Source organism: Schistocerca gregaria, chromosome 3 (assembly GCF_023897955.1).
Source record: "Schistocerca gregaria isolate iqSchGreg1 chromosome 3, iqSchGreg1.2, whole genome shotgun sequence".
In the NCBI taxonomy this organism is placed as follows: Eukaryota; Metazoa; Arthropoda; class Insecta; order Orthoptera; family Acrididae; genus Schistocerca; species Schistocerca gregaria.
Window position 1 is genome coordinate 127949666 of NC_064922.1, and position 26886 is coordinate 127976551.

At 42.7% G+C, this 26886-nt stretch overlaps 1 long non-coding RNA gene across 1 annotated transcript; it reads left to right on the forward strand.

The window, feature by feature from the left end:
- The first annotated feature begins 407 nt into the window (after positions 1-407).
- LOC126356269 (uncharacterized) lies at positions 408-26886 on the forward strand. Its single transcript, XR_007565620.1, has 2 exons — positions 408-485; positions 26852-26886. It is a non-coding gene; the product is annotated as an uncharacterized LOC126356269 (long non-coding RNA).

Consider the following 26886-nt stretch of genomic DNA (forward strand, 5'->3'; position numbering starts at 1 on the left):
GGCGATGGTTGCATTTCTTTAAAAATTTTGCTCAAAATTCTATCATTATTAGCCAAAACTGCAAAATTTCACCAAATCTGGTCACATGGGAGGTACTCAGTTACGATAGCAGTCCCGATGTGAAACAATGAGGATGGGTTTGTGTAGATTGAAAATGGTATGTGATGACAGCATACTCCTTAGTTCGTTTGTTTTTTAAAAGATTTTGTCAGCGGCTGCTTGAATTTGTCTGGGCCGACTGCGCCCTGCATCCTTCCCTCCCACTTTCGTCCAAAATCTATTTACGCTTTTGTAATACTACGGGGTGTTCAAAAAGTCTCTCTGCAGTGCCGTATGATTGTTAGCCGCGCGTGCCGTATGATTGCTCGCCCGCCTGCGTTACTTCCCTTCGAGTGGACTATCCCAACATTCCACTGTTTCGTTTATCTCAGCCAGCATCAGTAGTATCGTTGGTGTGTGTCGTTGCGTGTTGACGTGAACGTTTGGTAAGTTTAGTTCCTTTGTTAGTTTGTTCCGTTTTTGTCACTGTTAAAATGCAAACCATTGAAGAACGTGTGTTTTTAGTCGAACAAGTGTTCAAAACTAGCGGTAAATACACAGTTTCAGTTCGTCAAACATTTAATTCAGTTTTCCCGGAGACAACACTCCCACATCGCGATACTGTGCGAGATTTGATTAACCAATTTCGAGGTACTGGTTCAGTAACAGATGCACCGAGAAGAGGTCGTTCTAGCGTTTCGTCTGAGGATAAACTGCTCGATATTTCCGATAAAATGTCCCATGAGTCCGAACAAGTCAGTAAGAAAACTCGCCCAGTAAATCGTTGTTAGTGTCGGAACGGCCCACACAGCTGTAAAGGAAAAATTATAACTTTTCCCATACAAAGTGACAGTCGTGCAAGAACTTAAAAATGCTTATCATTGCAAGAGAATGCATTATTGTCAATGGTTCAAATATTTCGTTCAACAAAATAAAAGGGATATTCCTAATGAAACGTTTTTCACTGATGAGGCGTGGTTTCATTTATCCGAGTACATGGACTCGCAAAATTCTAGTATGTGGAGTATTGCAGATCCGTTGTGTATTCATGAGGAACTTCGTTCTGTGATAATAGGAGTTTGGATTGCAATTCCTAGACGTCGAATTGTGGGTCCCATATTTCTCAATGAAACAGTAAACACACAACGATACTGCAGTGATGTTCTGTACCCATTCATAGGAGAACTTGAGTTAAATAAAATACTGAAAAGTTATTTTCAACAAGATGGTGCAATCTCGCATACAGCTCGCGTTTCAATGTCACTGCTTGCTGATGTTTTTGGTGATCGCATAATTTCACTGGGATTTCGGCCTCCACGATCGCCTGACCCAACACCACCTGACTTTTTCTTCTGGGGTGCAGCGAAAGCAACTGTCAATAAAAGCCGTCCAAAATCCATGGATGAATTGAAAACTGCAATATCCACTTTCATTGCTGTGTTACAGAAGAAATGTTACAGCTTGTGTTTGGAAACATGATTAGACGAATTGAATAGTGTATTCAACAACAGAGGGAAACTTTCAACATGTAATGTGAAAATTTGTAAGTAAAAATGTATATTCAATAATTTAGTAACTTTATTTCATTGAGTTTCATTTCGGTATACTCACTGCGGCATACGGTACGCGCGGCTAACAATCATACGGCACTGCGGAGAGACTTTTTGAACACTTCATACAATAACTGAAGACAGAAATTACACGTACAATTAAATCTTAAAATCCGCGTGCATTCATGCACTGTCAGACGATTAAACACGCACTATTAAAGGAAAAAAACGCAATGTCCGAGTTCAGTTTTCTTTTGTGATGCATTCTATTTTGTCATAAAACAGTTTACAACAATCAGTTTTTCCAAATCCTCCACCGATTTGGGGTAGCTCTGCATGTTGAGGCGCTGAGCTAGCAATCCGTGGATTCGGGAGGCACAGTGATTTGAATCCATGTGCAGGCAACTTTGAAAATGGTATTCTGAGGTTTACCATTTCCAACTCAGGCAAACGCCAGGGTTGGTTCCTTATTATGGGCCACAACCAATTTCTTGCGAATACCTTTCTTTCCTGACAATTCCAGTTAAGGATGCAGCTCCTCTGCTTAAATAAAAAGAGCTACTTCGAAGGCTAGCCGCGCATCTCTTCAGAGACGCCCCGCCCTGAAGCCATACTATAACTAAATAATAATCCAAATTCTCCTCATTCAGGCTCATGAATTTGTCTCCCAGGACTCTTCAAATGTTCAAATATGTGTGAAATCTTATGGGACTTAAATGCTAAGATCACCAGTGCTTAAGCGTACACACTACTTAACCTAAATTATCCTCCCTGAGGGAGGACTCGAACCTCCGCCGGGACCAGCCGCACAGTTCATGACTGCAGCGCCTGAGACCGCTCGGCTGATGCCGCGCGGCCCGGGACTCTTTAATACAAAAAAACCATGTTTCTTACGGTGCAAGAAGTGACAGATGACACTAATGAGAAATTTAGGAAAGTGTAAGGTTGAATGTTTTTATATCCTTTGCACTTTTGCTGTCAAAAATTGTTTTAGCTTCTCTGTCGAACAGAGCTCTCTTAATTCCAAAAGCTCTGCCTGTAATAATCACAGTGTCCCAAAAACTCGTTCATTCCTCATCAGTTCCTCAACTCAAATCCAGACTGAAAGAAGACCTCGGAGGGTGAAGTGAGACTGGATCATGACAGCTTCTTAGTGGTTTTCCAGAATACAGCACATATAAGTAACGAGATTGTATCTCTACTTGGTGAAAACTCCGAGATCATTGTCGAATAAAATGGTTTATTGTGCTTTATGCAAATTTACAGAATAGATGATAAACATGAGTCTTTTCAAGTTCTTCTTTAACAAATCGGACCCCCCCCCCCCCCCCCCCCCTCTTGATAAATTCTTGGCAACGTCGTTGATCGATGATACATTCAAGTTCGAGATCTTCAATAATACTTTCGATGAAGTTGTTATTTGTGAGCTGGATTGGCCTAGGGTTATGCCTCAGGCCTCGGCTACGATATGAGTGGTCGAGAGGTGTTTCCTCGTTCAGTATAACTAATGCCGGTTGACGACGACTCATAGCGTGGAGGATATTGCTCATGTGCTCCCTCGTTCCGTGTTCTCTTGTAGCCTCCAATACGCAATTTTGTGTTTCAGAGCGGAGCGGAGCTGCACTTCCCTAGATCATCGAAACGACTCATATAAGAAATAATCTTAAAAAGAAATGGCCGTCTTCAAAAACATCTGTTTGTGTCTTCATATTTGAAATGGAGTTTTTCTCCTGCAGTCCTGTCATTCGCTTTTCTGATCTTCCTTTTTTCTGATGCTTCTCTTCGAGGAGTGAGGCCTGGGAAACCTGTCGTCATCTTTAGCACAGGAAGGCATTGTGTGCTGCGGATTGTTAGTTCTATAACTTTCGTCTCATTTTTCCATCCATGCCAGCGGTGTCTTCTGGTTCTTCCACTGAAGAAGACGCAATGTTTCCTACCATTGGGCTCGGTAAAACAATGTCCCGCGTGATTTGTACGAGAGTTGCAAGTTTCCAATTGTCAAGTAGAGGACTGGAGGCAAAACAAGATTTACATTGCGGACATCCAGAATAATATATTCCTGCTATTTTTAACTGTTTTAAAAATAAATAAAAAAATAATAAACGGAATATTATAGAACACTATTTTACTTTCATTTTGTTTTGGAATCTTACTACTTTCTGAGCTTTCATCGCGTCCACTCTTTGCCTTTGACTGTGCGAAGCAAGTATAGGTGGTACGAAGAAGTCGTCCGTTACACAGGGGGGCTGGCGATGTGAGTATATTAACAAGGTTACCGATATGAGGAAATAGCACACCAGTTTCGTTAAAAATATCTTCTGTATTCTTCAAAAACAGTTGCTGACAATGATGAACAAAAATGGAAATGACAACTTTGTTCTTTGCGGTGGGCGGAGACAGGGAGGGGAAATGCTGACGCAACCCGGGCGCAGTGCTGCCAACAGAAACTACAACGCTTAACTTTACTACGCATTTTTGACACTACAGCTGCTAGGTCGCTGACGTTTGCAGAAATGATAAAACAGGGAAGTCGCCACGAAGTGTTCTGGACATATCTGATATGTGACGAAACCTACTGCCTCGGAGCGAGTGAGCACTTTTCAACAGCTGCGTGAATATCAAGCACTCACATTCACTTGCACATATATTGAGGTGACCAAAACCACGCGATACCTCCTGACATCATGTCGGACCTCCTTTTTCCCAGGGTAGTGCAGCATTTCGACATGACACGGACTCAACATATCGTTGGAAATTCCCTGCAGAAATAATGAGCCGCGATGCCTCTATAGCTGTCCGTTAACTGCAGAAGTGTTGCCAGTGCAGAATTTTGTGCACGAACTGGCCTTTGATTATAGCCCATAAATGTTCGATGGGATTCATGTCGAGCGATGTGGGTGACCAAATCATTCCCTCGAACAGTCTGGAATGATCTTCAAACCAATCGCAAAGAACTGTTTCCCGGTGATATAGCACATTGTCATCCACAAAAATTTCATCGTTGTTTGGGAACATGAAGTCCATGAATCGCTGCAAACGGTCCCAGATGGTAAGTTGGGCCAGACAGAGTCCATACCACTATGGAGCCACACTCCAGCTTGCACATTGCCCTGTTAACAACTTGTCTCCGTGGACTTGTGGGGTCTGCACCACACTCTAGCCCTAACATCAGCTCTTACTAGCTGAAATCGGAACTCATGTTACCAGGCCAAGGTTTCCAAGTCGTCTGAGGTCCAACCGATACGATGAGGAGCCCAGGGCAGGCGGTCTCGTATTGTTAGCAAAGTCACTCGCGTCGGTCGTCTGCTCCATAGCCCATTAACACCAAAGTTCGTCGCAGCCTCTAAACGGGTACGTTCGTCGTACGTCCACATTGATTTTTGCAATTATTTCACGTAGTTGTGTTTGTACGTTCGTACTAATCATTCTATACAAACGTCGCTGTTCTCGGTCGTTAAGTGAAGGCCGCTGCCCACTGCGCTGTCTTTGGTGAGAGGTAACGCCTGAAATTTGGTATTCTAGGCATCCTCTTGACACTGTGGATCTCGGAACATTGTATTTCCTAAAGATTTTTGGAATTGTATGTCCCAATCGTCTAGCTCCGATTCCGCGTTCAGAATCAGTTAATTCTCGCTGTGCGGCCATAATCAGGTCGGAAACCTTTTCACGTGAATCAACTGAGTACAAATGACAGCTCCGAGAATGCAGTGCCCTTTTATACCTTATGTGCACGATACTACCGCGTCACTATCCTATTACTTTTGTCACGTCACTGTATGTTACGAGTTTGCAGTGTGCGCACATGCAATGTGCTTTCCTTACCACCAAAGTTGGACAAAATTTATTTGAATGGCGAATAATGAATACAGATCACAATTATTATTCATTATTTATGGATAACAAGTAATAATATTTATTCGAAATATTACTCATTTACGCGCATAGAAACACTTTTTCGTCATTTGTAAATAAATAGCTTTACTCGTGAATAATCGATAATAGTATCGTTCCGAAACATTATTCATTTACAGAGATAAGCTCACTTATTTGTAATTTGTGAAAAAATAGCTTTACAAATAACGGATAAATTTGAAACCCAGTGACATTTATTGCTCCAGTTCTATTTCACTTTTTAACCAAATCTACGTTTTGTTGCTTAAATTTGTTTTCAGAACAACTCCTTTTTCAAATGTCCGTCAGCAAGATTATTTGATTTTCGAAGACTTTGCTATACTATCAACTGTGACTAGTCCTATTAGTTCATTTACTCAGTTTGTACGTCAGAGGTTACAGTGCAGCTAAACTGAAGTTGTTTCGTTAATTATAAACAAAACTGAAAATTATAATCTATTGTCATGCTCCTCAGCATAAATCTTTTTTTATTAGTTCTGTCCGAAATACGTCTCGATGTCAGTGCAGCAAACTGGATGCCAGTATTATTTCATCAGTTTTTTTAAATTATTTTTTTTACACACATTGACAGCTCCATAGCTAAATCAATGATCTGCAATAACATTATCACTTTTATTTTCGTTGTACGTGATCATACTCAATCGTTGTGGTAATACTTGGTACACTTTCAGCATATAAAAAATGGGAAATGAACAGCTGAAAAGAAATTCTACTTCTAAATGCATTCCCGTGCTTGCCGGGGCCATTAGTGCCACTACGCCTCACGAAGCTGTGGAGTCCTTGTTTCCTTAGCCGCGTGGCAGGACCACATGATACGTGTGAGAAACCTGCCGGCTGTGTACCTCCGCAGTGCGTGCGAAGTGAGGGCATGCTGCTCACACGGTTCTGTCACGCGGACATGGTGCCCTGCTCAGAACACGTGAAATGTTGCAACTCTGTAGTCTGTAGCGGTATCCCCAGGTCTACCATCTCGGATTCTGAATTTAGCACAATTGTCCTAAAAAACACATAGGCTGCACCCAGTATCCATGCATCAGCCGTCTCGAATTCTGACGTCATAGGTTTGGGGGAAACCCAGTAAATCCGACAATCGTGTAGGCTGGACTAGCATCCCCAATTTCGCCACCTTGGGATTCTAAAGTCATAGAGGACGATTAAGGTACGCCATCTTGAATTTATACTTAGACCAATTGGGCTAAGTCCGCCATGTTAGATTTTATTTAATTTCCCACAGTCCTTTGAATTTCTCTCCATTTTATACATAGAGCGGTTGGTGTATGATTTCAGAGGTGTGGAGCGGAGATACATGGCAACAACGTATGATGTCATTAAATTATGTCATAGAGGAGGGGAAGAGGAAAATCTGGCAACAATGCAGACTGCACGGAAGCAAATCCAGTTGCACAGAAGAGAGGAATTCGTGGCTGTCCGCGTCAGACCAGTCAGATGAATGACGACAACAAAAAAAAAAAAAAAAAAAAAAAAAATGCGAATATTGGGGATGTGCTCTTGATACTCGGATGGAAATGCATGAAAGGCAGACTACGTCCTTTTCACGAAACACAGACGGCAGAACGGTCTTGCTGCCACCAACATTAATCACGTGTGATGACCGCAGAGGCGAGATATAGGGCATAGAGAGACATCTGGAAAGAGAATGACAAACAGAGTGGTACAGAGTGCCCTCCTCCATACACGGTAAGGTGGCTTGTCGAATATGTATGTGAATATTGGTGTAGATGTAACCAGGCAGTAGACAATATATGTACGTCGGAAACGTGTTACTGTGCCAAAACGCAACTGTACGTCCACTGAAGCCAGGGAATCCGGGGATGAGATAACAACCATCTGTGCGGAAAAATGCCGGCAATGTTCGAAGAAGATTATCGTTCTTAAAAACGGCGGCCCAGTAGTCTACTGCAGGTGAACAGGCGAGAGAGAATCTTCGGCCATAACGTTCTCTCACTGTAACAGCACTCTGAAAGGCAAACAAGAGATAAGGTAACGGTCGTAGCGCAGCGCGCCGTGGTCCATGCCTCGCACTCTCTACGCCATAGCACCGTCACTTCTCACAAAGGGAGGCCGCGACGTGGGATCATGAACTTACTTCAAACTTTGTACAGCTTTAGTAGGCCATTAAAACAACATAACGTGCAAGTAATAAAGTGCAATACTCCGTCAATTCCGAGAAAATCGAGAGAGAAGTCTTACAATTCTACCATTTAACTGATGTCCCTGTACGAAGGTGCTGGCCGTAAGAGGTCAAGGTGTCCAAGTGCTTGGCGTTCGTTGTTTGCAAGAGGGTCGCGGACGAGGCGACGGTTGGAATCGTCACGATTTTCATTTTCTGCAGTAGTATTAGAAGAACAGGGACTTTCATTTCTGCAGAACAAGTGCAAATTCCGTGTATTCAAGAAATTTGCACTTACACTATTCGTCCTTGGTACATTAGTGACGTCCCACAAATACACAGGTTAATTGCCAAATGGGACCTGCCTTTCTTTCTGTAGCTCGAAGCGTCGAGGTGCAATGCACTTCCGGATATCACGACAGGCGTACATTTTCAGGAAAACTCTATGCGTTTCTTCGTTTACTTGTCGATAGTTATAAATTTGTTTCTTCTAACAATTAAATGTGAAGTAGTAAGTAGTCAAATAACAGAAAGTTCACTACTAGTTAATGCAAATATATGTGTGTGTTTTTTTTTAATTATATCGCCTCGTAGATAACATATAAATTAAATAACATGACCAGTTATGAAAAAATCGTAAATTAAATTTTGTGGCTCAGCGGGAGTCGTATCATCGCCTTATTCATATTCGTGTCAGGAAGTTCGAACGCTAACCATTTTTTTATTTATTTTTTAAATTTTTTACTGCTCTCACTACAGAGAAGAACATGACTTCACTCTCTTAATAGCGGAGAAGTGAGACAGGAATTTTTGTGTATCTACCATTGCGGTTTATATAAAACAACAGGAGTCCATTTTTCGTCATTTTTAAAAACAAATGCAGAACAGCAGCATAAAACGGGAGTCCTTAACTTGAAATATAATCCCTTTCCCCCCCTTCCCTTCTTACCTCCGTCGGTAAGTCAATTTGAGAAAGAATAAGATTCTAAACTAAAGTTTCTCTTTCTGTTGGTGAACAGAGCTATTTGTTTTTAAGCTAACCTTTTCTTACGCAGTAATGTATGTGTTGTGGATGTTTGAGTGTACTGCAAATGAGTCCAGCTGATACCAACAGAGAAAGCAACGAAGTTGTAGGGCAAAAGTCTGCATGTGACAAGTAGTAACCTGACTGGACAGAGATTCCGACATGTATATTTTGAAAACCAGCAAAAAGAAAGAAAACTGTAATGCATGACTGTTTGTTCTGAACTATGGTCTGAATTATACGGCCACTTAGTCACTGTGAGTGACACGACGCTAGAAAATATTTGTCAGAAGTGGGATTCGAACCCACGCCCACATAAGTGGACTACGACCTAAACACAGCGCCCTAGGCCTTTTTTTTTTTTTTAAGACAAATGGATAAAGGAACGCCTTTCCCCCTCGGCGACATAACCAGAATAATAAAGGTCGTCCCGTTACGACATAAGGGTGGTCCATGCTGTAGCCCGCTGCGGATTTTCCGATGACTGTCGTCTCGTCGCTGTGTTGTTTCCGTTGTTTGTTCAAACTCATTAATAAAAGGAACTGGAAAGAGGTTCGAAGGATATCATCCCAGCCACGAGGCGGGTTATGGAATGCGCTCCAAAGAAAATTAGAAAAATATTGTCTGTATTTAGGGTTCTTGACGATCGCACAAATAGGTAGTGAACAGCATGGCCGATAATCCACGTCACAGAGTTCGTTTTCGCTCTTGGTAAATACACCCCATCTGGGAAAAGAAGTGATCGTGTACTTATCCTGTCGGGAGTCGTGTGTGTAAGAAAAGCCAATATCTGACGTACCAAATATCAAACGTCCTTTGCCGACCCGCATTCGTGTCAGTCACTTGGCATGTGGCGCTCAAGGGTGAGTCGGTGAGGTGGATGTGATGTAGGCGGGACTGGTACAACTGTTTCCCATTAACAGTCATATACCATACAGATCGCACGTCAGAATCAAGGGTGGTGGCATGCACTGCCTGCCACACAGCGCGCCACTTTGTATTGGGGTGTTTGCTTTCAATCACATTCGGCGTCCTGTTCATTTGCATGGCAGCATATATCGCCCTCGTCATCATCAAGCGAGTGGTTAGTAGTGCGGTGCGGATGTAGCTTAATTCAAGGAAGAATTGGCTGATGTAGGAGAAAGGTGCTGGGATGTCCGATATCATCACAGGGGGTGCGAGTGAGGTTGGTCGTAAGGCCTCCAGTAAGAGACTTGTGAGGCACGTCGGACTTCGTCGCCACAGTTGCAGGTGACAGCTGACTAACAGGGCCTTCGCTCTGTTCTGAACATGACAAAGGCCTAAACCTCCTCTGCTCCTCGGGATGGTTAGGGACTCGTAACGAATCTTAAATAACATGCCCATATTAACAAAGGATCCCAAAACCGCCAACATGCGGTGGGCCAGAGTAGGTGGCATCGGGAGTTCAAATGGTTCAAATGGCTCTGAGCACTATGGGACTTAACACCTATCAGTCCCCTAGAACTTAGAACTACTTCAACCTAACTAACCTAAGGACATCATACAACACCCAGTCATCACGAGGCAGAGACCCCGCCGGAAATCGAACCCGGGCGTGGGAAGCGAGAACGCTACCGCACGACCACGAGCTGCGGACGGTATCGGGAGTATCTGTGCAAAATGGGGGATACGTGACGCCAAATAGATGTTGGCATATCGCGTCCGTTGCATGAGGTCTAGATGTGTAAGACGATAGTCACTTATTCCTGCTCTCATCTGATTCAATAAACGCCTGTAGTTAGGGCTGTTGAACGCTTCATGTCTGATTTAAAATCATTGCCAAGACAGCGGACTGTGTCACTGATTCGCAGTGGTGCGACGCTTTCGTCGGATAGACCTCTGCCGATATACAGGGTGTGTGATTTGTGGAGATTGAGATAGTTCCCCGATGCCACGCCGTAGGTCGCCACCCACGCCAGTGCTGAACGAACATCGTCATTACTGCGAAGAAGGAGTACCAGATCATCCGTATAGGCAGTGCAGCAAAAAGTGTGTTCACCAAGGGACATCCCAGACTAGTGTTTCCAGGACGAGGGCGTACAATATCGCCGAAAGAGGGCAGCCTTGTCGCAGCCGGCCGGAGTGGCCGAGCGGTTCTAGGCGATACAGTCTGGAGCCGAGCGACCGCTACGGCTGCAGGTTCGAATCCTGCCTCGGGCATGGATGTGTGTGATGTCCTTAGGTTAGTTGGGTTTAAGTAGATCTAAGTTCTAGGGGACTGATGACTTCAGATGTTAAGTCCCATAGTGCTCAGAGCCATTTTTGAAGCCTTTTTGCACTGAGCGCTGGATCTGTATCGGCGACGTGAGACGGCCATTATATAACAGTATTTTGAGGAGTGTTGAAAATCTCCGTCTGTGTGTTTCGACATGTTGGTTCACATACAAAGAGAAAGTAGCCACTTGAGAGAGACAAAGACAGAAAGCGTGTCTGAAATTTCCTGATCAGCACAATGCCACCACCTTTGTTTGGGGCAGCAAGATCGAAGGAGACCAACATCTGGTGCGTGGTCAGTGTTGTTTAGTATTGCGATTTTTTGATCTCTCTGGCGGTGCCCGGATAAGAGACACACATGCCTGTGACCCCAAATTGCGTCTAATAAGCTGTACTTCATTCCGTTTCTTGGCGCTTACACTTATTACATGATGGAAAGTGGGGGCAGACGTGAGTTCTACCCAAGTGGGAGAGTCCTGTCTCCCACAAACCAATTAAATACAAAATATGCATCAATGTATTATTATTATTAACATTAATTTGAATTTCGTGTTTGAGATCCTTCCTCTCCAGCACAAGCTGAGTTTTTTTCCCTCCAGTTTTCAGATAGGTATTGGGCGGGAATTGGGGAGGGAGGAGAGGGCTGGAGGATTTCCCAAAGTGGAGGCGTTACTTAGTTGATCAATTTAATTAATTAGTCAATTTGATGTCAAAAGTGTGTCTATATGAGTGAGGCGTTGGGGATTATCCGGAGGGGTGAGGGATGAGGAGGGGGAGGAGGAAGAGGAGGAGGAGGGCTGGGGAGATTCTCAGAAGGACAGATTATCCCAAAGATGTCATAAATCAACCCCCAGTAAATCATAAATCAGTTAACAGAACAATAGGTTTGGCCCTGAATGTGTACTTGGCTATGAATGTATGCAATGTGCACAAACAAAATTCATCAGGATCGGCTTTACCCTATTACCAGGGTCTCTGCATCTCTGCTGCACCATGTAAATGACATATGTAAAAGTTGACATCTGTAAAAGTTGACGATCCCCTGGAACCTCCTTAACTGATGACAATTTGTCAGCTTGGGAATGTTTTTAATGGTCTCCACCTTTTCTTTGAGAGGACTGATACCTACTGCTGATACTTCATGCCCTGAGAATGGGACTTGGTTCAAATGGGTCAGAGCACTATGCGACTTAACTTCTGAGGTCATCAGTCACAGAACTAATTAAACCTAACTAACCTAAGGACATCACGCACATCCATGCCCGAGGCAGGATTCGAACCTGCGACTGTAGCGGTCGCTCGGCTCCAGACTGTAGCGCCCAGAACCGCACGGCTACTCCGGCCGGCAATGGGACTTGGTTCTGCCAGAGGACACACTTAGCTTCATGTATTACTAGTCTGTATTTCTGGATTTGCTCCAACACTGTGTCAGGGTGGTCTTCGTATAACTCGTCTGTCTGCGAAAATATCAATATATCGTTCAGGTATGCAAAGCAGAACTCTAGTCCCCTCAGTCCTACATCAATGAGTCTCTGCCAAGACTGGACCGCGTTTTTCAGCCTCAATTTGATGCGGAGAAACTCAAAAGGTTATGAAAGCGATCTTGAGAACATCTGCTTTTGCCACTGGAAGCCGATTGTAGGCCTTGCTGCAATCTTCTACGCTGAGAATAGTGGATCTGGGCAAATCCTGTAGGATGGAAAGAGGGTAGCGGTCAGGGGTTGTCCTTGCATTTAGTGCATAATAATCCTCACAGTGTCTCCAACGTCTCCAAGGACCATCCTTCTTCCTAACTAGGTGCAAAGGCGACACGTATGGACTACCTGATTTCCACATAAAGCCCGTTTCCAACATGCTGTCAAACTCTGCTTTTGATTTTGCAAACTGGTCATGTGCCAGTCTTCTCAGCATCTGAAAAATCGATTGACCCACAGTGGTTTTAATGTGACGCACTGTGTTGTGAAGTACCTTTTCACCCCATTTCAGCGCAATTGTATTATTGTCTAAAGCGACAGTGTAGTTTGCAACTATTCTTACAGTGCCCATAGTTACCTCAATGGTCCGTTTAATTTGTGCTGTGCCCAGCTGTAGCCCACGGTACGGCGTAAAGTCTGCTCCCGCTATTGGCTCGAGTATTTCTGCTAGTACAAACTTCCATCTGAATCTCTTTCTGAACCCAGCGTCCACTGTTACTTCTCGACTACCACTATTTCCTCTATATTCTGTCTATATGGCGGCACATTTGTGTCTGTCTATTACATACAGACGACGGGATGACGTGAATGGGCAAACAGTTATCTATGCTTGTTCAGTCCCGGCTAAGCTCTTTCACCTCTCACGGCTGCAGAACCACTGTAGTGTCGGTCATCTCACTTGGGTCTTGGCGAGTTTCGGGAGACAGGCGGCCCGCTGCACCTGTTGCAGATCGCTGAGCTCGACTGGGAACGAGCAGGGCTAAGTGCGCCTTGCAGCTCATGTGCCGAACTGGGCTAAGTGCGCCTTGCAGCTCATGTGCCGAACTGGGCTAAGTGCGCCTTGCAGCTCATGTGCCAAACTGGGCTAAGTGCGCCTTGCAGCTCATGTGCCGAACTGGGCTAAGTGCGCCTTGCAGGTTATGTGCCGAACTGTTGGTGGCACCAGTTGATGTCATCCCCCCGGTCCGTGCCTCTGTCATCCCGGGGGAGCCCTGTCTCTTCGCCACTAGTGTTGAAGCTGCAACTGTATTTCCTCACTCTGAAGCATCAGATCACGGCCCTTCCGCCTTGCTGTCATCGTTTGACGTATTGTGTTATCGCTGCTGTGCCCGTTTGTCCCTGTTCTGCTGCTAGCGGCAGCACAAGGTCGATGTCATCAGAGCTTCGTGTGATTATCGTCGTTTTTACCGTCAGTGGCAGCTGTGTGAACCATACGTGCCCTGGCGTATCATTAAACATTACCTTCTACAGTACTTCGGAGGTGCCGCCAAAACATGGAATGTGTCCTATCGAAAATAGTTCCGATGCAAATGGCTCTGAGCACTATGGGACATAACTGCTGAGGTCATCAGTCCCCTAGAACTTAGAGCTACTTAAACCTAACTAACCTCAGGACATCACATACATTCATGCCCGAGGCAGGATTCGAACCTGCGACGGTAGCGGTCGCGCGGTTCCAGACTGTAGCGACTAGAACCGCTTGGCCACTCCAGCCAGCAATGGTTCCGAGTGCAGGACCCGCTGCATCCTTTGTTTTATGGATTTGCTTTGACGTTGTATTAATGTGGTGTGCGTACTGTAAGACCTTCGGCACACACACCATCAGATTATTTGACTTGTCGGTCTAAGGAAGTAGGCGAATGTCAGCAATATGTCTCGTGGTCTTATCGTGGCTTGTTTATCTTCTGCCGGTAGGTCAGACGAAAAAAATGCCACTTGCCCGCTTAGAGTAGCAGATGGACGGTGACCAACTTTAAACAGAACTTGATTAATTTTCACACACATTTATTAAAATAATAAAAAGCATAGACATTATGTAAATTGATTCTGGATGATGTTTACAATTGCCAATCTGAAGTTCCTTTGGTCTTGGTACGTTAATCTTATTCTCACATATCTCTGATACTTGACAAAGTGTCTATACATTTATCTTCATGGCTATGTACAACAATATGATAATCTTATTAGGTGCAGACTGAAACTTGACTATAGACTGTTACAGACTAATGCAGACTGGTACAGACTGGTGCAGACAAATGCAGACTAATGCAGACTGACTAATCGGTGGCCTGTACACTCGTTATAATACCTCACGCGCTCAGGTATCACTGCGCGCGTGTGATCTGCGAGGAGAAAAGGTTCTACATTAGCAGCAATCTCATTGGCTGCGTTACATATTAATACGCGAATCGCGATCGGCGGAAGCAGAATTTGGTCTGTCTCTAAGGCAGCGCCATCTCGTGGTGCGGAGAGGGACGAGCGCTGCACCTACGCTATTGTACTTAGCGGGGCGCACTCTAGTGGGAAAGTTGTGTACGCGCTGACTAACAGGAACTATGTACACAATAATTACTGTATCTCCAAAGTGTCAGTGCCCGTTTGTGTATCAATCCACACTGTCTCTATCGCTCGTGCGTCCAAACTGTTGACAGCCGCCGCGAATAGTGTAATCTTCTGTAACGCTATGCTGTGTAGATGCTAGATTCAACACGGCAAACCATAGCTCCGGCTTCTCCAGTAGGAACTTAGGTAGTTGTATCTTCGTTCGCAGGCCAGCTACCGTCTAATGCGCCCTGCCGTCTCTGCGTGTGAACTCTTGTCGTCCTCTGCTGCAAAAATACTTTCCATTTAAGGGTCTTTAATTTCTTGCTCAAAGTCTCCTTGTAGCTGTGAAATTTGTAGTTGTATCTGTTTGTGATCGGCTACGTAACGCGAAGTTACTCTCTTTCTTCGTGATACAGCTTCCTCTTGCTTTTCTGGGGTGATCATCTTATAGTTATAGTTCATTGCGCTGTCTCTACTGCACGGAAAGGCGATCGTAAGTACGATAATTACTCATTTCTCCCCAGAATTGCCTTCAACAGCTTGACAACTGACTCAGAAAATTGCCAAAACTAAAACTAGCAAAGAATAACTACGTTACAACTAGGCCAAAGAATAATTAAAAATTTCTTTCTATTCGTCGTCGTTCGTAGCAGGTAATTCCCACAAACTAATAAAGTTAATGCTGACGGTACTTTTACTACTGCTGCTGATGATGATTTAGTAATAATAATAACAATAACAATAATATAATAATGACAATAACAACAACAAAATAGCAGCAGATATAAAAAGAATTTATAGACTGAGGCGCTAAAGAAATTGGTATAGGCATGTGTATTGAAATACAGAAATAAACAGGCAGAATATGGCGCGGTCGGCAACGCCTATGCGAAACATCATCGATATGGCCTTTCGGAGCCAAAGGTCCACTTGTGTACCCTTGATGGCTGCACGACACAAAGCTTTACGCCTAGCCTGGGCCCGTCAATGCCGACATTGGACTATTGATGACTGGAAACATGTTCCCTGGTCGGACGAGTCTCGTTTCAAATTGTGTCGCGCGGACGGACGTGTACGGATATGAAGACAATGACTCGGTGGACCCTGAATGTCAGCAACGGACAGTTTAAACTGGTGGAGGCTCTGTAATGGTGTGGGGCGTGTTCAGCTGGAGTGATATTGGACTCCTGATACGTCTAGATACGACTCTGACAGGTGACACGTACGTAAGCATTCTGTCTGACCACCTGTATCCATTCACATCCATTGTGCATTCTGACGGACTTGGCCAATTGTAGCAAGACAATGCGACACCGGATACCTCCAGCATTTCTATAGAATGTCTCCAGGTACACTCTTCTGAGTTTAAACACCTCCGCTGGCCACTAAACTACCCAGACAGGAACATTATTGAGCATATCTGGGATGCCTGTTCAGAAGGGATCTCCACCCTCTCATACTCTTACGAATTTATGTCCAGCCCTGCATGATTCATGGTGTCAGTTCCCTCCAGCACTACTTCACACATTAGTCGAGTACATGCCACGTCGTGATGCGGCAGTTTTGCGTGCTCGCGGAGGCCCTACACAATAATAGGGAGGTGTACCAGTTTCTTTGCCTCTTCAATGTATATCCATTGGCAGTCCCTCGCAGCGTATGTTTGTGAGAAATGGAAAACCACCCTTACTACTACAATTTTACTATGCTAACAACATCCATGTTTTTCGACAAACCGAATCGGAACTGGCATCAGTGCCCTCTAGCACCTTTCTTTGGCAAATAACTCAAACTGAATCTACGCGCCAGAAGAAACCGAAATAACAGAAACAACCATTCCAAAGGCAAGGTACGACAGTATTCACAAATAACACTGGCGAAAATATAATACTGTCTTTGTTCTTTCCAATTGCTTTCACGGCAGAGAAGGGAGTTTATGTATTAGGTTATCAGATTCTGTGTAATCATATTCCTGCTCTCTTGAAGATCTCTGAATGCACACTGTGGCCAGTCACATTGATGTGACCACCTGTCAAAAGACTGAAAAGCTACATTTTACAGCGCGGAATTCTGCGAGGCGTGCGGGAAGAGATTCAGCGAGGTTCTGGAAGGTCCCGACTGGGATGTGGAGCCGCGCTAGGTTTCTCAGTTGAGGAACCGTGGCGCGAACTACCCGAGCGAGGTGGTCCCACAGATTCTCAATTGGGCTTAAAGCCGGTGAGCTTGGTGGCCAGGGGAGTGTAGTAAACTGATTCCAGTGCTGTTCGGAACACGCACGTAGCTGCGAGCTGTGTGACACGTTGTGTTGTGCTGATGGTAGATGTAATCGTGCCAAGGAGAATACAAACAGCATATAGGAGTAGACATTATCCCCAAGGATAGGTGCATATTTATGTTGATCCGTTGTGCCTTCCAGAATGACAAGATGCCACAGACATACCGCAGACGATAATACTCCAGTGATTGTTGCAGAGCATTTGCTTGCATACGTTTCACGCCAGACAAGACAACGGTCATTGGTCCGATGGAGCATAAAACGTGATCCATCTGTCGCCATTCAGTGAAAGTCCAGTTGTGGTACTGGGATGCAAAGTCCAGCATTCGTTGCCAATGAGCAGCAGTCAGCATGCATGCACGAACCAGGTTGCTGCTGCGGACGCCCTTTGGCAGCAACATTCACTCAACGCTCGTTGAGAAGACATTGTCGGTAGCCCCTTGGTTCGTCTGGGTGGTCAGTTGCTCAACAGTTGCACGTCTGTTTTACCTGTACATATACCCGCAGCCGTCGTTCACCTCCTGTTATCTATGACCTGTGATGCACCTCTGTTGTCTTGGCACTCATTTTGGATAACGCCATTTTGCTGTACATGGTATATGTTTACCGAGACAGGAGTTTGCAAACTTAGTCGTTTTGAAAAAGTTTCCACCCCTGGTCCGAAAGCCAATGAACATTCCCGTTTGGGCGTCACACAAAAACCACTCTGTTTCTGTATTACGACAACTGCACTGTTTTCAAGGCCACCTCCCCCCCCTCACACACACACACACACACACACACACACACACACACAACACACTTCATATGCCCTCCACTGCTAGTGCTGATACCCGCCGTCTGTGGGGAGTTGTTCCACATCTACGTACGGCACGGTACGCTACGGTTGTCACGTTGATGCCACTTGGAGGGTGTCATTGTCTTCCACTCGTATATTCGCCTCCCCCCCCCCTACTGACCAGATTTTAAAGAGAAAAAACCGGGACGCTTGTGTTTCTGCTTTATATCTCACATATTACTACACTTGCGCTTACCTTTCTTGTTAGTTATAGCGATTTTTTGAAATTTATAATAAGCCTTTGACGATGCAGCAGCTGAAAAACCCATAGTACGAATGTATCTTCATTCTGACAATTGGAAAGGAACATGTAAGTACATTACTGATAAATAAAATTCTTCTCATCAGAAATAAAAAAGACTGATATATACCTCCAGAATGAGATTTTCACTCTGCAGCGGAGTGTGCGCTGATATGAAACTTCCTGGCAGATTAAAACTGTGTGCCGCACCCAGACTCGAACTCGGGTCCTTTGTCTTTCGCGGGTAAGTGCTCCACCATATTTTTTTTTTTTAAAAAAAGGTCAGTAGAAGGATGTAGTGGGTTGGTCTATGTTGTTTTATTTATTTATTTCTTTAATTTTTTTAACATTTTTTTAAAAATTTATGTATTTATTTTTATTTCATTACAAAAAAGATCCTACAAGCGCCGTAGTCGAGTGTCCGAGTACTCTTCTCGTCTGTTGGGAGGGGTTTCCCCCTATTCCGTCCGTAGAGGATCAATATGCTCGAGGATTCTTCGTCATTTTCATCGTCTCATACCCGGAACGCCCCAGTGAGCAGGAAGATTCATAAATAATGAACCTAAATAATTTGCATCTGAGCTACCCAAGCACGACTCACGCCCCGTCCTCACAGCTTTACTTCTGCCTTTCTTTCAGGAGTGCTAGTTCTGCAAGGTTCACAGGAGAGCTTCTGTAAAGTTTGGAAGGTAGGAGACGAGGTACTGGTGGAAGTAAAGCTGTGAGGATGGGCCGAGGGTCGTGCTTGGGTAGCTCAGTTGGTATAGTACTTGCCCGCGAAAGGCAAAGGTCCCGAGTTCGAGTCTCGGTCCGCACACAGTTTTAATCTGCCAGGAAGTTTGATATATACCTTTTAGTATAATAGACCGGATATATTTTCCGCAGTGTTCAATCTCTTAGATTCAGTTCTTTAATCTTAAAAACTGTGAAACATTATTAATCAGCAGTCAGGTACAAATTACACATTTCATACTAAAATATAAGATTTCGTTTGATTACATGCTGTTAACGCAAGCGTGCATACATTCCAAACAGTATTCAGTAAGCACTGCAAACACACACCGCACCGCTCACATTCTTCACAAAATCTGCGGTCCCGTTAGGAGAAACGGTTTAAGTGATGCTCCTTTATATCTCATTCCATTTTGGTCTTACTTTGTCTCGAGGGCCATACCTTCCACCGGCAGGTCGGCAAGCTATAGGCGGGGGTAGATAATGCGCTTTTCTTTTCAACGTATCTGTTACTGTTCGAAAAGCATAAAGCGAGTTAAAACAACTTAAAACAACTAGAGAAGAGCTATGGGGGATTTTGAAAATCTATATTTCTATTATTATAATTAACTTGGTTGGCCACATTGGATCAATTGAGTTATTCCATGTTCACTTTCTCTTTGAAGATTGGTCTACTTGCTTCTTGCGCTCAGCCCAGTACTTTTTCATTAGTTCAGAACGCAATTTCCTTAACTCGTCTGAAATCTCTACCGGCCTTCTGTGCGTCATTTCTGCTAAGAGTCATAAGGAGAGTGTTAATTTTGTTTTTGTTCTCTGCATCAGTAATTCTGAGTCCGACTGCATCATGATCTTGTTAAATTTCTTTGACACACTGTCCTCCTGTCTTCTTTCCGAGACTTCTCATCACTAGTTGTCTTAAAATCCTGTTTCCAGGCAGTCGTAAGACATGAAAGAAATATGAGATTATTTTCTTCTTCATCGTGCTGGTGATTGGGTCAATCTCCTAATAGACAGTTTCATTAGGGAGTATTCTCCAGATTCCATCAACCTGGTATTTTTTATTGATGCGTGTTCTGATAATTCCTTGTTCAGTCATGAGGAGTAAATCGGTTCTACTTTCATTTTTAATTTGGGACAGAGTTTCACAAGCGTAAGTTACTTCTGAGAGAGTTACAGATTTGTAATGTTGGATCTTAGGGTCTATTGACAGGCGTTTCACATTATATGTTGACCAGGTTAGAAATTGCGCTTTTTTTCATTTTGTTGGTTCTATTTATCCATGTTGCTTTCTCACCCGAGTTGTAAAAATAATTTCTCCAAGATACTTAAATTGTAGAACAATGTTAATTGCTTGATCATTTCTGAAGATTTTATCTATGCAAAGAGGTTTCATGGGCATGATTTCAGTTTTCTCAAAGGATATTTGTAATCCTATTTTTGAAGCAATTTTCTGGAGACTTGTGATCTGAGCACGAACTTCTTCCATATCAAAGGCTAAGAGAGCTAATTCGTCAGCAGACCCAAGGCAATTTCCTCTTATTGTTGGTTTTCCTCCAATTTTGATTTTACATGTATGTTATTTTTGACATATTGTCATGATGTAATCGAGGGACACATCGAAAAGGAAAATGGACAACCCATCACAATGTCTGAGTCCTGTTTTTATTGTGAAAGCTTTTGACATTTCTCCTCTAAACTTGACCTTTGAATTTGTGTTAGTTAAAGTTAGCTGAATGAGTGTTGCCAGTTTTGGATGGAGACCATATGATCTAAGGATTTTTAGAAGTTTAGGTCTGTGAGCACTATCATATGCCTTTTTTAAATCTATGAATGAGATGAATAACTGTTTTTTTCTATACTTGTAATACTCCATTATTAGTTTCAGGCTAAGAATTCGATCTGAGTAGCTTCTTTCTGTATGATCGAAATCCTCCTTGGTGTTTTTAAAGTTGTGGTTCCAGAATGTTTTTGATCCTATTGTAAATTATGCTGGAAAAAATTTTGTATCTGCAGTCCAGAAGGGTTATTCCCCTGTCATTATCTGATTTGGTTCTATCTCCTTTTTTAAATAATGGATGGATTATTCCTAAGTTCCAGTGCACTGGAATTTTCTGTGTGATCCACATTTTAGTTAGATGTTGGTGGAGATCTATGACCGCTGGTTTTCCAGCATTCTTCCAGATTTCTGCAAATACATAGTCTTCATCACATGCCTTGTAATTTTTTAGTTCCTGAATTTCGATCTCTACCTCATTGATAGTTGGAGGTTCTATTAGGTCTGGGGTGGCTAAAATAGGTGCTTCAGTGTCTACTTGAAATGTTTCCAGTGGGTCATCACAATTTAAAAGTTTGTTGTAAGTCTCTGCAAGGATCTCTGCATTTTCTGGATTACTATGCGCCAACGTTCCTCAGCATTAATGTTGGGGACTCATACTTTTTAAGATATCTCCCAAAGGTTTTGTAATAGTCTCTTGATTGTTTCTTCTGGAAGTTCTCTTCTATCTTTTCTAGTGTATTTTTAAGATGTTTGCGTTTTGTCTGTCTGATGATTTTGTGGGTTCACTTTCTTTGCTTAATTAGTTCTAGATGTGATTCTTCAGACTTTTGGGCTTGATGCTTTATCCAAGTTTGGTGTCGTCTTTCTAGTGCCTGGTCACATTCTTCATTCCACCGCTCGTGTTTCTTCTGGGATTTATTGGAGCCAACTCTTCTGCTATGGATTTGAATTTTGTCGTTAAGTCTTCTAGCGTATTATAGTTGATAGACGTTTCACTTGATTTCCTAGCGTATTCTTCAATTTTTGTTAAGATGGTTGGGTCGAATTTTCTTCTGGTTTTTCCTGAGATCTCTTCTTTACCACTGGTGTTAATTTTATTTTAATCTTCACAACATACTGGTCTGGCCCTGAGTCTTCACTCCTTAAAACTTTGACATTGTAGATTTCACGATGGTGAAATTTATCTGTGCATACATGGCCCAGTTGCCATTCGTCCTTTTGGAAATCAGAGTGTTTCCAGGTTTTTAATTTGTGAGGTTTCCTTTTAAAACATGTTGATTTTGAGACCAGGTTATTGTTTCTACAAGTTTCAATTAAACTTTGACCATTTTCGTTGGTCCATTTATGTGCTGGTCATTTTACAGTGATGTCTCTGTACCTTCTTTCTTGCCCCAGTTGACCATTGAAGTCACCAAGGACAATTTTTATGTCTGATGGAGGAATGTTGATCAAGACTTGATCTAGGAGATCCCAAAATTACTGTGATTCTTCTTTGTCCTTCGGAGTATTATTATTTTTTGGTTGGTTGGAGCATGTGCAAGTGCGTGCCTTATTTGCAGATTTCAAAGTTAGAGTTGCAAGTCTGGGGGACTGACATTTGAGTTCTATGAGAGTGTCGATAATTTTGAGGTCTATAAGAAATTTATCGCCAAATTGTGGACAGTTTTTCAATACACTTTTTCTAGGGATTCCTTTGTAAAGTCGGGATCCCTGTGATTTCACAGGTTCTTGATCACTGTTTCTGATTTCTTGAAGAGCCATGATCACAATTTTGTATCTTCGTGATATCAGTGACGATTTTTAATTTTCCAGCTTGGCACAAGGAGTTAACATTGTGTGTCGAGAAGAATGAGATTTGTTTAGGTTTAATCCTTTGATGTTTTTCGGTTTGTACGGACTGTTGACTTTCTAGACTCTCCGATCCGTCATTAGCTTCTGAATAACAGCCCACCGAAGCTGAATGCTGCCTTTCCTGCTATTTATGGTTGCAGTTGGTGGAATTATTCTTCAAAGATTGTTTATGGTCGACTATCTAAGGCGTCACCTTGGTGTGAGGAAAGATGAGAACATGAAATTGTGAAGACGGAAAAAATAGAAGGGGTCCGACACTTCGAGATATGAAAAATCGGCCAAACAAAGGGCCATTAAAGGGCGTGAAAATGAAAGACACCCTAGGCCTCCATATGTAATACCGTCGAGGTCAAAAAAAACAAGAGTTGACCAAGAGAGGTCAGATAGGATAGATGAAAGTGAGGAACCTGGCACAAGTAAATGGAAGCAATGCCAGACCCAGCTTGGGGACCTGTGCTCGCCACGCACGTCACGCAAGATGCATGCCCTTGAGCCATTATAATTTGGTACTACTATAAATATTGTTTTTCACAAATATTTAATTAAAAGAGAAACATTATTGCATGCATTTTGTTGCTCGATAGCGACAGCTATGTGTCTCGAATGATTTTCTCGGGACACCAGGACTTTTGTGTGAACACAGGGACTGTCCCGGCAAAACAAGAACGTACGGTAAGCCAACATACGCCTCCAGCCTCTGCAGATTCTCAAATGTAATGAGTGTTGGAGGTACGTATGCAGGTATTTCTTTAAATGACAGAGGACAGTGTGCTGAACAGTATACTTCATTTGCAAATCAATAAGCGTAACTAGTGTGAGTAGAGTATTTCTATGTTGCTTAGTACCTCCAAGTACACGCGGCACATACAAGCCATTAATGTTTATTTTCCCCTGGGCAGTAGGTCAGGTATTGAAGTGCTGACATGTGGATGCCAAAGGAAAAGTCTACACTGACAGGCTTAGTTCGCTTGTTACTACTGTGCAAAAACCATTCCGATATGTTTGCGGGTAGACCGTTAGACGCTGAGAAAAAACAAGTAACTCAGTGAAGTGAGAACATATTAAGCTACCAATGATCATAATATCTGTACAAATTCCCATAACGCCCAGTATATTTCAAGCAGTGCTACATAGCTAGTTCAGATCATTGCTTTTCTTGGCTATTTGTGTATTGCATTTGAGGTCAGTAGAAAAACCTCGACAACTAAATTCATCAAGGCGCAACCCGTTCGCGAACTATAGCATTAAGTTTTTACTGGTACATTCAGATGTCGTTCCTTCGTTTTTAAAAAGATATGTTTCAGCACACTGTTATTTGACCTGTTTATTGTCTCATGTGTTCCTTTCTGTTCCATATTCTGGCTTTTATCCCAGTTAGTTAACGTAAAACGCAGTGACAAGTCAGCGAGTTGGCACCCCTGCCAATGGTAGATGCCCCAAGTATAAAGTGCGGCAGCACGTGAGGTAACAGACTGGTAGGTATAAATAGGTGTAGCGACTTCGGGGTTTCGTCTGTTTCAACAAGTGGCTGCAGTTATCGCTGTGAATAATGGACAAGGCTGCACAGGATAATCGCACTAATCAGTGCAACCCGACTCACGAGAAAACCGGTCCTGGTGAGTTATAAAAACTGACTTGCTCTATCTGCAAGGTGATAAAAAGCGTTTATCTTAATAGCTCAGTACGCGTGATGCCATGTTATGAGTCAATTCCCAAAATTCAAACACATAAAACGACGAAATGTTTCGTGTAATTTCACTTCTATGATGCACGGTAATTTTTTCGATAAGTGCTGTTTTATTGATAGAGAGGATTGACGATGATGTGGTATTGACTTCGGAAGTCGTGCATACTTATGTAGTTGCTTTGATTTATCAGTGTTTTTGTTTTAACTGACGGTAGTAGTACATGAAAAAACGTGTTTTTTTCTTCGATTGTCTCAGTGCCTATAGATTAACATTTCTCTATGTTCTGAGCCAGCGATTCTGTTCACGGAAAATATTGTAGTTTCTGTTCAGTTTTCGGCTATTTTGTACAAACTCGGTTTCCACATTGTCAGTAACAGTCCATGAACCGTAGCTTTCTTTAAGTTACACGCCCATGTTGAAGTACAATGGAATGAGGATTGTTGATATGTAGGACGCGGCACGTAGTCCAACATTCTTTTGTTTACTGAGGGCGGCGTAGGAGAGTATTTTGTATTCAACAGAGGGTAAAGCAGAGCGAAATGTACGTACTGTACGCACCCTTCCATTGTTCGTAGTTTATGTACAATATATGTAAATAATATGCACCAGAATAATCGCTAGAGTTATGCTTAGGTTTTCTGAGTTAACCTTTACCTATTTTTGTGACAATAGTAAATATGGCAAAGTGTGTTAAATATGGCGCAACCGTAAACAATCAAGATTTTGGTGGAAGACGGGGCAGGTACTGTGGCGTAAAGCTACGACCGTGGCAGCAGAACTTTTAAACATTCCAGGAAAAAATGTAGATGACAGAGCTATAATATACCAGTAATGAAAGTGTTTGTTTTATTTATTCATTCAAGTATCATCTCACAGTGATGTAGGAAAACCCCGGTATTTCTCTTTAAGTGCTCTAGAGTAGCCGGACATAGCAAACTCCATCCTCTCAAATGTGCGATCACTGCCTCTTTTGTTTGGACCGTATTGTACACTCTTCTTTGCTACATGCAATATGCTTCTGACATAATATAAAACATAGTTTTGCTCTTCATGACGCACGCTAACGGCATCTGATGATGACTTCTAGATCGTGAAGATGCCCTGTGTGGAAAGTTGACTCAAGGCCTGTAAACATGCAGCTATGCTTCCTGCGTATTCCTGCACTTTCCTTAGTGTGCCTGAAAAACTGAGTCAGCACATTTTATAATATAAAACATAGTTTTGCTCTCATCTCACACACTGACACATCTCCTGATGACTTCTAGTCCGTGAAGATGCAGCTGTGCCCCTTACATAAAATACAGTCTGTTTAGGCAGGCCTGTCAACATGCAATCTATGCTCTCTGCATTATTCCTGCCCAGCGCCCCCTCCCCCCCTACCTGCCACCAAATTGACTCTTGAGAACAACAAAGGCATTACTATGATGGACTTTAGATCTTGACACATGATTTTCTTGTTAAAGCAGTAAACCATGTTCGTGTATTCAGAAGTTACAAGGTGTTGTAGTTATCCCCTTGCATTTCTCTAAGTAATCTTTAATTCTACAGTTACATTCCACACTGCCTTTTGTTTCAGTTATCAATATGCTCCTGTATACTTTTTTATACCTGTGACAGTAATCTAGGAACTCTAAAAGAACTGAGATTAAGTGCCTGAGAGAACTTTCTGATCACCACAGTTATCCATTTATTTTCCTTAGCTGCTGCCATGGAGATGGTTGCATTTAGAGATGTCTCCACAAAAATAAAACAACATGAAAAATATTGAGAACATAGCATCAGCATTGTCTCCATATACGCACCATCCCATGTTTGATTTGCCAATACTGTAGAAGTGGAGCTTACAGTATTTTACATTCTGAGAGGATCCTTGTGTAGGCCTGCAGTTTTATGGGTTTTAGCAAGCTAGTCTGTAGCCTTGTTAGGTATCAATAATGATCAGTAAAGTCAAGGTCTCTTTCAAATACTCTGCTGTTTTCCCTATCAGTATCTGTAACTGCATAGTATAAGATTGATACTGTATTTTTTGACACCCGAATAGCAGTGATTACCATTTGAGCCATGCTTAAAGTGCTCAAAATGTTTAGGAAGTATTACTAATTTCACCCTGAACACCCATCTTTAATATTCATGTCTCCACTTACTATTAGCCTACATTAGTATTTGGGGTTGAGACTTTCTCCAGGACATCAGTTAATTTGTTAATGAAATTGTCCTCATAACCATTGCTATTGTGTAATAATTTGGGCTGCTGTGTCACTTTAGTATCCTTCGTAGTACATAATTTATTTGTTCATATGTAATGGACTGCAACTTTTAGCAGAAATGAAAGTATTGTTTTACAATTTTCTCATCAAAAACATATTTTTTGTGACAAAACATACTAAGTGGTTGACTTTGTTTATTGAATGCCAATTCTAAATAATTGTTTAGGAAAGTGTTTTCTTGGTAGTTTTGAAAAAATCAGTTACAGGATTTATAGATCAAAATGTGACTTGCCATTGAAGAAAATCATAAATGCAAATATGTTCTCATTTTACAGGTCGTGATGCTGGTTACAAGGGAACAGGAACAAAA